The following is a 12,803-nucleotide window of genomic DNA, read 5'->3' on the forward strand; positions in this document are numbered from 1 at the left end:
TCTTCAGCTGAAGACTTGCAGGAGTACTCTCCTTATTCTGATTCTGATGCAGATGATTCCACTCCTTCTGCTTCTCCTCCAGAGGATTTTTCTTTTTCAGAGACACTTCATTCTATGAGGGAACATTTTAAGTGGGAAGGTCAGGACTTCTCTGATTCTAGGAAAAGGCTTAGGGAGTTTTGCTGTTACCCCAGCATAGGCCCTTGGCTATACCCCTGTTCTGGATGTTGTGGAAGATGTGTTTGCAGAGGCTTCACTTAATCCTGATTCTCTGCCTCCTGCTCCTGTTAAACCGGATAGGTATTACAGGGTGCCTGAGGCTCATAAATATCTTTATAAGAGTCCTAGGGCGGACCCAGATACTATTAGTCAGGGACCTAAGGGTGTCAAGGCCTCTGTTGTAAAAAATCCGGTTCCTCTAGATAAAGAAGCCAGAGCTTTGGATAGATGGGGAAAGAAGGTCTATACATCTTCTACCTTAGCTATGAGGGCTTTGAATTGCCAGTTTCATATGTTGAAATATCAAAACTTTCTTCTTTCTCAATTGAAGTCTAAGGTGGATGCTCTGGAGGAAGGCATTGAGTGTAAAGAATTACAAGATTTGGTGCATGTCTCTGAACAGGTGGGTAACATTCATTACAGTGTGGTTTTGATGCTGTGCAGGCCTCGTCTAGGGTGGCTGCCACTGGCTCAGTTCTTCGAGGCACGCCTGGCTGAAGGATCAGAATTTATCTGACCATGTTAAGACAAGGATTTTGGATGCTCCTTTGCAGTCTGATGTGTTGTTTGGTTCACCTGTGGAGTCAGTCTTGAAGAAAATGGAAGACAAGGCTAAGTCTATGCAGGCTGTTAAAGATTTTTGCAAGTTCAGCCTCCAGTTTAGTAGGAATTGGCCTGCTAAGGGGTGGGCGTATCCTTCTTATGATTCTCAGTCTAGGGGTGGATCTAGGCGTGGTAGGGGCAGAGCTCAGAGTTCTTTCAGGCCTAGAACAGGGAGTTCACCTGCACAATCTTGGTGAGGGCAGGGGCCAGTCCTTTCGTAAACAGGCCCAATGACCTACTTTTCAGCTGCCAGATCCTTCTTGCTTGGCAGCACCTTTGGGATGAAGGTTAGCACTCTTCAAGGAAAATTGGATGTTGATTACCCAAGACAAATGGGTATTGGATATCATACACCAGGGTTACAAGTTTTATTTCCATACCTTGCCTCCTTTCAAAGGCATGCCGGACGTTCCTCCTCAGCAAAGACTAGAGGCTCGCAAACAAATTTCTCTACTACTTCAAATAGGGGCCATACAACCGGTCCCTCTGCCAGAAGTGGGCCTAGGATTTTATTCTCGCCTGTTTCTAGTACCAAAGAAAGGAAACACGTGGAGGCCAATTTTGGATTTATCTATCCTCAACACATATCTGGACATTCCCAAGTTCAAAATGTTGATGTTACAACAGCTTTTACCTCTGCTGGGCAAAGATCACTGGATGGTGACACTGGATCTCAAGGAGGCTTACCTTCATGTTCCTATCAGGCCCAGTTGCAGGAAGTATCTGCGTTTTCGGGCTGGGACTTCACATTATCAGTTCTCTGCATTGCCCTTTGGCTTATTTACTGCGCCCAGAGTGTTCACGAAGGTTCTGGCTCCAGTGGTAGCTTTCTTCAGGCTAAGAGGAATACAGATCTATCCTTTATTTGGACGATTGCCTGATTCTGGCCCAAGAAAAGGACGAACTTCTTCATCATTTACAGTATGTGATGGCAGCGTTAAGATGCCTGGGGTATTCTGTGAACGAAGTAAAGTCCAGTCTAGTACCCTCTCAGGACATGTGCTTTCTGTGTGTGAGACTGAATACAGCATCCCAGATGGCCTTTTTGACCCCGGACAAACAAAAGAATCTTTCTCTTTACTTCCATCAGTTGTCTCGTCAGTCCAGGCTGACTGCAAGGACAGTCCTTCAAGCCTTGGGGTTCATGGCATCTTGTATTCTGGTACTTCCCAATGCCAAACTGCATATGAGGAAGCTACAATGGTATCTCAAGAATGTATGGACACAGCACTGCCAAGATTTGGACACTGTCATTCAGATAATACCTTGCATTCAAAAGGAATTTTTGTGGTGGGCTCAGGAATGTCACCTAAACAAGGGACTCTCTGTGACCCGGCCAGAGGTGAGTCAGATTTTAACGACAGATGCCTCAGACAAAGCTTGGGAAGCTCATCTAAATGGAAAATGGGTACAAGACACGTGGCCTGCCAGACTTCAACATCTACATATCAACTTGAAGGAGATGTTAGCAGTCCAATTTGCATTGATAGCTTTCAAGGATTTACTTCTTCCAGGGCAGGTGTTGATTCAAACAGACAACACAACTGTCATGTGGTACATCAACAAGCAAGGGGGAACGCATTCTTATCCTCTATGCAGACAAGCAATGATTTTGTGGGAGACTGCTCTCAGTTTACAGCTAAATCTTCAGGCAAGGTTTCTGCCAGGAGCACAGAACTCCTTAGCAGATGTGTTGAGCAGACAAATTATGGATCCCCACGGTGGAAATTGGATCCTCATGTATTTCAGAGATTGACAGTGTTATGGGGAACTCCAGACATAGATCTGTTCGCTTCTCCACTAAATTACCAGCTGCCAAAGTTTTGCACAAAAAGGTTTCATCCCACAGCTTGGAAAGTGGATGCTCTCTCATTCAATTGGAGCAATCTTCACATGTATGCCTTTCCACCTCTGCCTCTCCTCCCAAAGGTACTGCTGAAGGTCAGACAGGACAAGCCAAACATGATTTTAATAGCTCCAGATTGGCCTCGACAGCACTGGTACCCATTACTGAGAAGTCTGGTACAGGAGCCTCCATGGCCTTTGCCTTCAATTCCTCACCTGCTGTCTCAGGAGAACAGTCATTTACTCAGTCAAACTTCATTCTCTACATCTGACAGCCTGGCATATTCTGTTTTAAACCCTGGAGGGTCTCAGCTTCCACAACAAGTTTTGAATGTTATTTTGGAGGCCAGAAGGCCTAGTACAAGGAAAGTTTACGAGATAAATGGAGGAGATTTTTATTTTGGAGTACAGCAAAGGACTTTGATGTTTCTAAACCTAATTTAAGTGTTGTGCTTCAATACCTTACTGAGTTATTGGACAAAGGTTTGTCCTTCTTCTCTATAAAGGTTCATGCTGCAGCAATTTCTGCTCACTATGACTGTGACCCACCATTATTTTCTCAGCCTTTGTTTAAGCAATTCCTTAGAGGGGCAAAGAATATAAGACCCCCACGTAGAGCTCCTACTCCTGCTTGGGATCTCAATTTTGTGTTGGAGAAACTCACTCTACAACCTTTTGAGCCTGCAGCATCGGCAGAGTTGAAATATTTATCATGGAAGACTGCTTTTTTGTTGGCCATTACCTCTGCGAGAAGGGTTTCTGAATTACAGGCCCTTATGGCAGTTGAGCCTTTCTTAATTTTCCACAAGGATAGGGTGTCTTTGCGTACTAACCCTTCTTTTATGCCTAAAGTGGTTTCTAGTGTGGCTTTAAACCAAACTATTCATTTGCCTACTTTTTATGCAAACCCCAAAATAAAGGGAAAGGATTTTGCACACTTTGGATATACACAGACAGTTGTGATATTATTTGAGCAGAACTAAAGGGTTCAGGCAGTCTCAGCAGTTGTTTGTTTCTTTTGCTTTGGGTTCTCAGGGCAAACCTGTTTCAAAACAAACTATTTCTAAGTGGATTGGTTTTGTATTGCTTTCTGTTATTCCCATCATGGTAAGGAGATTCCAGCTGGGATTAGGCCTCATTCCACTAGGGCTACTGCCACTTCTACAGCTTTTTAAGGGGTGGCTACTAAAGATATTTTGGAAGCAGCTACTTGGAGTTCAGTGCATACTTTCTCTAAGCATTACCACCTTCCACTTTACTCTAAATCTAGGGCTGGATTTGCCACTGCAATTTTACAGGGCATGTTGGCAGCTCCTAATGCTTTATAGTTTTGCCATCCTCCCTTACCTCTGCTTTGGGATTCTACCCATATGTAAGGACTGCAGCAATGTGAGATGAAGAACATAGTACAGTTTTGTACCTACCATAAATGTAGATGTTTGAAGATCCACATTGCTGCAGTCCAACTCCTCCCTCCTTCCCCTCTGTTGTTGAAGGTGGTGGTGTGGTTTGTGTTGTACATATTGTAAATATGGTTAGTGCACAGGTGGTTGGTTAGGTTTTGCTGGTTTTTGGCTTTGGCCTTTCTTGTTAGGGCCTTCTGACATCTGGGGCAAGAAAAGACTGAGGAAATGACGTCGGTCATGCGCTTTTGTACCCTGACGTCCTGATGTCAGTTTTAAGCGCTTTGACCGACGTCAGCCTAATACTTTGGTATTCGGGCCGACCGAGGACAGCGGACTACCCATATGTAAGGACTGCAGCAATGTGGATCTTCGAACATCTACATTTATGGTAGGTACAAAACTGTACTTTTCCTCACTTCACCTTTTATTTTCACCGAACTGCTTGCCAGCACCTCTGTTTAAAAGTGAATTATATTATTGCATTCTTACAAAAGTGGTACTTTTAACTGCGTGCGATACAGGACTGATGTTAAGTTGTCAATCTCGCCTTCATTCTTGCTGGATGGGTTCGGAGCCGATCCTCGGCTCCGACTCGGCACTTGCTTTAGCTCGAGAACTCCTTTTACCAGCTCGAGGCAACCCTATATCCCATGATGCAAGGCGGAACTACCTCAGATCTCGTTTGCCGCTTAGCGAAAGAGGTCTCCTTTGCCAGCTGAGGTAAGTTTTTCTTTGTAAAATAAGAAAAAGAGTAGTTAGGGGTTTATTTTTCCCTTTTAGTGTCAGTTTAGTCTGTAGTTAGTTACAGCCCACCCTATTCCCTTGTTTTCAAACTTTTTTATAATATTTAGTCTAAAGTTTTAGTCAGGTCTACTTTCCCATTGGTTATTCCCTTCCTGTGTGTTTGTGTAAGGGATTAATTTGTGTGTTTGTTGGGATTGTTTGTGTTTCCATCCTCCTAGGATGTCAAAGGAAGGCAAGGTCTCAGGCTTCAAGAAGTGTGACCAGTGCTGTCAGAAAATGTCTCTGACAGACGGTCACACTTCTTGTGTTTATTGCCTGGGGCCTTTGCACCTGCAGGACTCCTGTGCTTTATGTCATGCTTTTAGCCAGAGAGTCCTGCAGGAAAGGAGGAATAAACTCATCCTCCGAGGCTTACTTAAGCCAGAAGGTTCTCCTCCTAAATTAGGGTCAGGAAAACCTTCTAAACCACCGAAGGCTCAGGCTACAGTGTCCAAGCCTCCTCCGGTGGCTCCGGCTCCGTCGGAGCCGATACATCTGCTGTTCAAGTAGTGGGTTCGGCACCGACCGGCTCCGATACCCTGACTACTGTGGCCTTGTCGGCTCCGGCTGGAGCCGACACTTTATCAACATCGGGCGAGATATCCTCGGCTCCATCTGGGGTTCAAGGGACTTCGGCTCCGATGGCTTCGACCCGTAAGAGATCCCGGTCCCCTTCTATACTGAGTATCCACTCGGCTCCGGGGTCTCCTCTGTTGTCGGGCGGAGCCATCGGAGCCGATCTTCGAGATCTTCCAGGCTGTCTGACCACGATTTAGAGAGGGTGGTAAGCAGGCTGTTGAAGTCTCAGGCACTGGCCCAAATGCTCCATAGCCCGTCTCAACAGACTTCGGCTATAGCCCCAATCCTTGAACTTCCTCCTCCGACTCCACACCGCAGTTCGGAGCCGGAGCTTCTCGGGACAGCGACTGTTTCGATGCCGGAGCCGATACATCCTTCGGCTCCATCGTCCTCGGCTCAGATCTCCTCCTTGAGACCTTCCTTGGAGGGATCCGGTCGTCTGGTTTCCACTGTCGGCTCCAAGGGGGCTAGTGGCATCGGACCCTTGTCCGACCCCGCTCTCCCTCTTGGGGCTTCGGCTTTGGTAAGCTCGGCGCCGACATCGGCCTCGGAGCCTTCTTTCTCTTTGGAGCCGGCCATTCCTGTTTCTTCGGAGCGGGTGTGTTCCGGCCTCCCGGGGAGAGGAGCCTTTGAGGTGATGAGGAGTGTCCTGGCCTCTGAGCCTGGTCAACGGTCCATCCCTCTAGCTCCTCCCTCTTCAGTGCCTGCAGATGCCTCTTGCCAACCTCTTGCTCACAGGCCCAGGGATCCATCGCCCCAGGTTTCCCCACTGGGAATTTCCTCCTCTTCCGAGGTTTCTCCTGATCCTGCAGGGGAACCCCTCGGAAGAGGGCGTGTAAGGAAACACACAGACTCCCCTGAGTCTACTACATCTGATACCGACTTAGATGAGTCGGAGGGTTCCCCACGGTCCCCCTCTGAGGATGTCTCTTTTTCAGACATCCTTGAGCTCCTCAAACAGAGGGGGAATTGGCCCTCCATTGACCCCTCCGAGGATGAGTCGGTCTACCTGGAGGCTTTTGGATCCCGACCCTCCACCTCCTGGGTGTCTCCGCCTTTCGACCCACTGATGCAGGTAGTGGCTTGGAAGGCGTGGGCGGCTCCAGATTCTGTGGAACCTGTCCCCAGGAGACCATCCAAATTCATCACGGCCCCTTCGGACAAACAGTTCCTTTCCACTGCTATGGTGGTGGCGGCGGCCACTAAGAAGGAACTGGCGGATTTTTCAGTACCTGTCCATCCTCCTAACAAGGATTCTAGGACCATGGACAGGTATGGAAAGCGGATGTTTTCTTCAGCAACCTTTGCTATGCGTTCGCTGAATTATCTTTGTCACTTCACCAGGCTTCAACGAGATGTTCTCAAGGAACTCGGTGAAGTAGTCCAGGATCCTTCTGCTGCTGGGGCTTAGGAAAAGATTGCCTCGCAGCTTGCAATCCTGAATTCTATATCTAACTCCTCCATGCGGCTCATATCCTATGCGGCCGATGGAGCGAGCAGGGCCGCAGGCACAGGAGTTGCTCTTAGACGCCAAGCCTGGATGCTGCTTTGTAATTTTGCAGACCCCTTTAAGGCGTCCTTCACTAATACCCCCTTTGATGGTTCGGCTTTGTTCGGACCTCAGGTGAAGGATACCTTGACCAGGTGTGAGCAGGACGGTAAAACTCTTTCTGCCGTTGGAGTCCAGTTTTCCACTCCTTCTAGACCATACCCCAAGGGTCAGAAGGGGGGGAAGATGTGGTTCCGTAAAGCCCAAGGAGCTACACGGACACGTGGTCAGTTTACCCCAGAGGCAGAGGGGTAACAATAATGACGCCGCCCTAGAGGCAGGGGTCGTCAGAACGAGGGCAACAGGGAGTCTCTTCCTGAGAAGCCCTTACAGCATGCCGAAGGTGATGCCCGACTGTCCACCCTTGGAGGCAGTCGGGAAGGATTCGCTGTACCCAGTAGCCTGGCAATCCCTATCTCAAGAGATGTGGGTACAGTCGATTATATCCGAGGGTTACAAAATCCCTTGAAGGTTTCCCGTACCTCTACAATCCCTTCCAGACATCTCACCCGGTCAAAGGGATTTGGCAGAACAGGAGGTTTCAAAGCTCCTAGAAAAAGAGCCGTCCAGACTGTGCCAGCAGAACAGGTAGGATCCGGCGTCTACTCAGATTCTTTTGGTCCCCAAAGGACGGAGATTGGAGACCAATATTAGACCTGAGCAATCTGAACAGATTTGTCAAGAAGGCAAGATTCCGGATGGTCACGCTTCAGTCCATTCTGCCCTTTCTGGGCAAGGACAACTGGATGTGCTCTATAGACCTTCAGGATGCGTACTATCACATAAAGATTCACACACGCTCAGAAGGTTTCTCCGCTTCGGCTAGGGACCAGTCATTACCAATTCAGAGCCCTGCCCTTTGGCCTCACTTCAGCCCCCAGAGTGTTTACCAAATGCATGGCAGTGGTCACAGCTCATTTGAGACGTCGAGGATTCCAGGTGTTTCCCTATTTGGACGACTGGCTCCTCTCCGCCACCACCAAGTGTCAGCTGCTTCAGTCCAGAGACTACACTCTACAGCTTTGCAGGAGTTTGGGAATTTCAGTAAACTTCGAAAAATCTTCTCTGCTGCCTTGCCAATCTATCACCTTTATAGGCGCAGAATTAAACACCGTCAAAATGTTAGCCAGACTAACAGATCAAAGAATTCTGGACATCCAAAAATTTGTTCGGCTTCTTTTGCAAAGCAACAAGATCAAAGTCAGATTTATACTGAAGGTTCTAGGTCTTATGGCTGCGGCCATTGTTCTTCTACCTCTGGCTCGCTTCCACATGCGTCTTCTGCAGTGGATGCTATTCACGCAGTGGTCATACCACAGTCTCCCGATGAGGCACGAAATCTTGGTAACAGTCGTGCCGAGCTCATCTGAACTGGTGGATATCTTCCCCTCTTCTTCATCAGGGCCGACCCTTTATTCCCCCTCCTCCAGTTGCCACAGTCACGGCGGCTGCCTCTCTGATCGGGTGGGGGGGGGGGGCATTATTAGGGCAGGATGGTCCACGGGACGTGGCAACCCATAGAATACCATCTGCACATAAATGTCCTGGAGATGAGAGCAGTGCTTTTAACGTTGCAAGCCCTCAACGACTTTCTTCCCACGGGGACTATTGCAGTACAGACGGACAACATGTCCGTAGTCTGGTACATCAACAAGCAGGGCGGGACCAGGTCCTATCCGTTATGTCGAGAAGCTCAGACTTTGGCAGTGGGCGATCTCTTCTCAGCGGTTTCTGATAGCAATGCACATCCCCGGCAGGTCCAACCTATTAGCGGACAGGCTGAGCAGATCCATTCTGATGCCTCACGAGTGGTGTCTCAATCAATCTGTAGTGGATCAGATTTTTCTGAAGTGGGGCACTCCTTGTTGCGATCTTTTTGCTACTCCTCAAAACAACAAGTGCCCGATTTCTTCACTCTCTTTCCCTTCCAGGCCAACCTCTGAGAGACTCTCTAACCCAGGATTGGCCCGGGGACTTCTGTAGCTTTTCCTCCTTTCCCTTGATTCCACAAGTCATTCAGAAAGCCACCGTTTGAGAGCCAAGTTGATCCTCATTGCCCCATATTGGCCTCGACAAATTTGGTTTCCATCCTGCATCGTCACCTTCTGGTGCAGCCCTGGCATCTGGACCCAGTTCGGATCTCTTGATCCATCAATCGGGTCAGCAGCACCGGGCCATTCATTCTCTCAACCTCACTGCTTGGTTGCTCCACTTCCTACCCTAGCCAGGCTACCGATGATTTGGACTCAGTCAGAGACATTTTAGTCTCTTCCTTGAAGTCGTCCACTAGGACTGTTTATGCTAGCAAGTGGCGGCGTTTTCTATTTGGGCGAATTCAGAAATATTGATCCTTTACTGCTCCTGTACATTCGGTTTTAGATTTCCTGGCGGAGGTTTTTCATTCAGGATCCTCATCATCTACAGTCAAAGTACAACTGGCTGCTATTTCTAAGTATCATGTTGGCCTGCATGACAATAACATTATGTCTCATAGGTTGTGCAAGGCCTTTCTGAGAGGAGTTTTCCTCCTAAAACCACCTATAAAGCATCCTCCTCCACAATGGGATCTAAACTTAATGTTGGCATCCTTGATACTTCCTCCCTTCGAACCGTCTGCTTCATGTTCTTTGAAGTTATTGACCTGGAAAACTATATTTTTACTGGCTGTCACTTCTGCAAGAAGGGTTTCCGAAATTCAAGCTCTCTGCATTCGTTCCCCTTATTTGGTTTTTCATAAGGACAGGGTATCATTAAGAACTAACCCTTCCTTTCTCCCCAAAGTCGTATCTCAAACCAACATTAACCAATCTATAGACCTTCCAGTCTTTTTCCCAAACTATTCTGACAGAGCTGAACAGAAACTGCATTTTTTGGATGTCCATCGTCAGCTCAGGTACTATTTGCATAGAACTAAACAATTCAGAAAATCGGACCAATTATTTGTCTCCTATGCAGAAAACAGAATAGGTCTTCCAGTATCTAAAGTGACCTTATCCAGATGGTTGACTTCCACTATTTCCTATGTGTACTCTCTCAGGGGCAAAAAGCTATCTTCTAAGCCTAATGCACACTCTACCAGGAGTCTATCCACTTCTGCAGCTTTTCAGGATAGACTACCCATTGATACCATTTGTGCAGCAGCTACTTGGGCTACACCCCATACCTTTGTCTCTCATTACAAGTTGGACTTGGCCTCCAGAGATAGGGCCAGTTTTGGTTCCACAGTTCTCAAGAGTCTGTTCCATTGAGCCACCCGGGATACAGGTGCTAGGGACGCGGTCCCATCCAGCAAGAATGAAGGCGAGATTGACAACTTAACATTTAGAAGTTATGTACCTACCATAACGTTCCATGTTAGTTGTCTTCTCTGCCTTCTTTCTTAAGGCCCTCCCTCCTTCCCCTGGCCTGGACAGATCTTGGAGAGTTCCTATTAGATTGTTTCCTCCGGTACGTTGTTAGGAGGATTTCTTTTAGGAACCATTGTTCCTAATTCTGTTAGGATAGTCTTTAGCAAGGTTAGTTAGCTGCCAAACGAGATCTGAGGTAGTTCCGCCTTGCATCATGGGATATAGGGTTGCCTCGAGCTGGTAAAAGGAGTTCTCGAGCTAAAGCAAGTGCCGAGTCGGAGCTGAGGATCGGCTCCGAACCCATCCAGCAAGAAAGAAGGCGAGAGAAGACAACTAACATGGAACGTTATGGTAGGTACATAACTTCTAATTTTGTACCAGTGGCAGATATCATGCAATTTACATCAGGAAACTTTATTTATATTAATAGTAATAATTCATTGTCCTAAACATTTATGACGTACTGTGGTGGTTATGCTTTACAACTGGCAAAATTTTTCATCATGCACCACTTGCAAAACCGCAGTTTACATGTCCAGGCTTTGTCTAGTATTGACACTTTACATTTATCTCACTTATTCACTGAATTCACTTTGTTGTTGGTCTTTCTTCATGATCATTTCAGGGCACAGCACTGGTCTCTGGTTTGAGTCCAGTGTACCCTTGATTCTTATGGTCAGGTCCTGGGATTTTTCTTTCTGTCACTTGAGCATTTTCGTTAGCAACAATGAGAGGTTTCATTGAGAAAAATCTCTGCATTGGCTTTTACTGACGGAAGATTTCAAAACGGAGTCCCCTTAAGCTTGCCAGAGCTTCATTTTTTCATGGCTATTAGTTAATCAAAGTTGTTTTTGATCCTCCAGAAAAGAATATTGTCTAGCCATTTGGATATAACTTTAATTTCACCCCCATCTCTTACAGCTGCTGATTGCTGGCACAAACTTGCTTCTCTCTTGCCTCATGTACAGGGAATAGTCATTTTCATCAAATACTGTCTCCATTTTTTAATTTTCAGCCATGGTTTTGTCAAGAGCAGCTCTTTCTGCAAGTGTAATTGAATATTTTTATTAATGTAGGTTTTGCTGCTTTCTGATGGCCAAATTTAGAACATGTAGCCAATATGCCCTCTCATTTAAGAAATATTGCTGTGCAGCCTGAGTTCAGTTGCTTATTTGTACTTTCATAGTTTTCATCCAGCCTACTTCTGAGTTCCCTGCAGTAGCCGAAAACTCAGTTTTTCATTGCATGCTGTCTTCTAACTGTAGTAATGATTTTGAAATGGTTCTTTTTGAGAAGAGACTTACCCAGTCTTCTCTAATTTCTGTGGTTTTATCAGCTGATCTGAATAGCCACTTAAAGCTCCTGCTACTTTCCCAACATTTTGTCATTTGAAGTGTGTGTACATGCTGTTAATGCCTTAGTCAGATTTGTTTGTGTGCATTTGGTTTGCCTTTTCTTCTAAATTACTGGAAGCCATCTCTTACACTAAAGTTGCAGCTTGGACTGTTTTATGTTGAACAAGGTGCATGGTTTCATTTCTTAACAAGCATAGAAGATAAAGTCCTTTACTAAAGGTTCACTGCCCAAGAATAATCTAAAGAGCAAAGCATATAAAGAGCAGTCAAACCACCAGGCAGAAGTAAACTTTTAATAAAAACACAAGTTTAAAATCACAAATAAGCCTTTTGGGTCTAAGCCCTTCTTCAGATAAAATTGTCACATGCCTCCTTGTGATGCATTTTTAGATGTGCTGTAAAAATTCTTGTACAGAATTTGATTTTTTTTATTATTTTGCACTTGTTAACCAGTACGTGAACTGGTCTGATGAACTTTTTCAGCTGTGACCCTGGCCAGCAGTGGCATACACAGATGTAAAATTTGTAACAGAAATATGACAATAAAAAGGCATTTAGGTACAGAAATCATGTTAAGTATTTTGTAAGCGAGAGAATAGCAGAACATGTAAGGTATGGGACGATTGACAATTTCTTACCTTGAAATTGTTTATTAGCTGCATTGTTGTTTTCCTTCCGGAGGTAGTCTTTTGCATGCAGAGATATGTTAAGTTTGTGTAATTTGGTTTATTTTATAATGGCAACAGTGTGTCATTGTTTGGTGCAAATTGAAGTAATAATGCAGCAGATCCTGAAATGCAATCTACTTAGTAGTTCTTGAATGTTTTTGTAGTGTGAAGCTCGACATCCTGTATAACATGGGTTGTTTTGCAAAAAAGGAATAATTGATCATATGGAAGGCTGTGGAGTCTCAAGGGAATGGAATTCCTGAGGTAAGATTTTGTTTTTGATCCTTTCATTACAAGTAGTTAATGTAGAGTTATCCTTAAGAAATTAACTGCAACTGAATTCATGGATATGTTGGAATTTGAGGATTGAACTTTACGTTTCAAGGCCTCTTGTCTTGTGTATCACTTTACAGACTTCTCACTGTCTGCTGAGAAGTGTATGTATGTCA

At 45.8% G+C, this 12,803-nt stretch overlaps 1 protein-coding gene across 1 annotated transcript in view; it reads left to right on the plus strand.

Moving 5' to 3' along the window:
• TAOK1 (TAO kinase 1) overlaps positions 1-12,803 on the plus strand; it is a 3,628,992-nt gene that overhangs the window by 280,405 nt on the left and 3,335,784 nt on the right. Inside the window, exon 2 of the mRNA XM_044054451.1 lies at positions 12,519-12,618. The gene's annotated coding sequence lies outside the window, so the exon portion shown is untranslated. The remainder of the gene's footprint in view (positions 1-12,518; positions 12,619-12,803) is intronic.

This window comes from Protopterus annectens, chromosome 13.part0 (genome assembly GCF_019279795.1).
Source record: "Protopterus annectens isolate FY-2018-M chromosome 13.part0, PAN1.0, whole genome shotgun sequence".
Lineage (NCBI taxonomy): Eukaryota > Metazoa > Chordata > Ceratodontiformes > Protopteridae > Protopterus > Protopterus annectens.